Genomic DNA, 2,397 nt, shown 5'->3' on the forward strand with positions numbered 1-2,397 from the left:
CTTCATGCAGCCTTAGAGAGCATAGATTTATAGAAAAGAAATCAGAAATCTACAAGATTTCTCTCAGCCCCTCACTCAAGATTTGCCTCTTAACTCTGGTCATCCTTCTAATTTTTTGTTCTTTTCCTTTCCCTGTAAGTTAAAATACTCATAAATCAGAAATGCTAAGAATTATACCATCATTATACCTAATTTGTGACATTCCAAATTAATGAATATTTTCATTTTTAATTTTAAAATGAAAATTTAGAATTAGAAAGGAACTTTGCTGAACTGGTCTTATTTTTAAAAATTTCTGAAAAAGTAAAATGACTTGCTCAGCTAGGCAACTACTATGGATAACCATTTTGAAACTACTCTTTTTTAAATGATGGCTTCATTTAGGGAAGTGGTCATAAAAGTCAGTTAGCATTTAAAATTAAAACCTAGCTTTAGCTACATTTAACCGTGCTGGCACTGGAGCATAGAATTCAATTTCAGAATCCTGACCCATAGTTTATGGCTTGTTTTTATTAGTAGTTACTGGACATTTGCTAAGCCTCTACATGTATTCCTTATGTAACCCCATGACGCTGTAAGTACTAGTTTGTGTGTTCTATAAATGAGGAAGCTGGGGCAGGCACAGATTTGGTAACTCACGCTAGACCATGTTTCTCAAACTTTTATGTGCAAAAAAACCACCCAAGAGTTTTGTCAATAAGTAAGTTCTGATTCTGTAGGTCTGGGATGGGACCTCAGATTTTGATCTTTTTTTTTTCACACTGTACAACCCCCTTCAGTGCTCACAGCCCACAGAGAAGGAGGCTGGGCAATGGTTCGAGGCTGCAGTTTACTCTGGCATGGGTACCCTATGAGAGGCCCACAGGGAAGGGCCCACCATAAATCTATTACCATTCTCAGATTTTGCCTTTTTTAATCAGCTCTCAGGTATAGGCCAGCACTATTGGCTGACTGATCACACACACTGAGTAGCAAGGTCTTGGATCACCAAACAGTACACGGCAGACTGTCTTAACCCTGGCTCTCAGACACCAAAGCCCATGCACTCAACCCTTACACAGAGTATGTGTGGACCTCTATCGCATTATGATTTACATCCTGCAGATAGAGGAGTGAGGCCAGTTCTAGCTGCATGTACACTTGTGATGTAACTTTACCCTTGAGGAATATCCAGAGAAAAGAAACACAACTGGGGCATCCTCAATCCAAAGACCATCTCTTCTGTATCTGCCTTTTCTGGAGCCACTGTTCCCAGAGGAAAAAAAAAAACGTGACAAGGGCAGCTGCCACTTTGCTTAACCTTTTGAGTCACGGGCTTTCTTTTGCAGGGAATGGGATCATTCATCTCTGTCTTATTCCTCTCTGCTCAAATATGTATATATCACATACCCATATATAAACATATATATGCTATCAAATGACAAAACTAAAACAATTTAGTCACAGGTTTCCTGGCCTCTATTCAATGGAAAACCATCCATGGACTGGGGGAGTACAGTGCTTCACAGTCGTTGGAGTGCTGTTTCTGGGGGATTTGGAGCAGGAGAGAGTTTTATAGAATATTGAAGAGGCACCAGGGAATGGCATGATTGGCTAGGAGACCAGGCGCTGCCTTGGAAGGCTAGCAGGTCCTATTTTCCCCGGGTAAGGTCAGCTAGCTGAAGCTGAGTGGCAGGACTGTGACAGCTTCCTTTGTGTGGGTCCCAAAATATGAATTAACTTATCAATATAATCTATGTTACATTTGCTCTATGATTTTTAGCTTACTTTACTTTGCTTCTAATTTTCTTTGATATTCATAGTTCATTTTTTTCTGTTTCATCTTTTTATCCTCTTAATCCTTATTTTCTGTCCAAAAGCATTTCCTTTTCATTTTAGTACTATAATTTTGAGTTCCTAGAAAGGAAGAAGAGTCAAGTTAGCCATCTTTGATATCATATTACTTTGGTAAAGGCAGCCTCGAGTAGACGATTTATTTTTCATTGGTGTATTTTCCTTCAGGTCAGGTAGTTGAACTGACTTAGTTTGTTCGAACAGAGGGACAAGGGGAAATAAATCTGGGTGTTCAACATAAAAAGAGCCAATAACAAAGCTATTTTTAAGGAAAGGGGCTTTTCGTCTTTCCTATTTCATTCTTGTGTCTGTTTGATATCTCTGTTCTCTGGTTCTTATCTTTAAAAGACAGCTGCTTTGCCTCAGGCACAAATCAGGAGAGGAAAACCAGCTACCCAGTGAAGCCTGGGTCTCAACGGGGGATAAAAGGGCATAGAAATGAACAGGAGAAAGGGAGAATGAAAGACCCCTGGGGAATCCCTGCTGGGCCAAACACAACGAACTATTCTGGGGAAACACTGACAGAACAGAGAAGCCAACTAGAGAAGAGAAAGAAGAAACGCA

General features: G+C 39.9%; 1 non-coding gene across 1 annotated transcript; it reads right to left on the reverse strand.

Moving 5' to 3' along the window:
• Positions 1–759: 759 nt before the first annotated feature.
• On the reverse strand, positions 760–896 carry LOC118979975 (small nucleolar RNA SNORA42/SNORA80 family). Its single transcript, XR_005065029.1, has one exon. It is a non-coding gene; the product is annotated as a small nucleolar RNA SNORA42/SNORA80 family (small nucleolar RNA).
• Between the last annotated feature and the right edge of the window lie 1,501 nt (positions 897–2,397).

This window comes from Sturnira hondurensis, unplaced genomic scaffold (assembly GCF_014824575.4).
Source record: "Sturnira hondurensis isolate 20B ecotype Veracruz unplaced genomic scaffold, ASM1482457v3 Scaffold0022707, whole genome shotgun sequence".
NCBI classification, from domain to species: Eukaryota; Metazoa; Chordata; class Mammalia; order Chiroptera; family Phyllostomidae; genus Sturnira; species Sturnira hondurensis.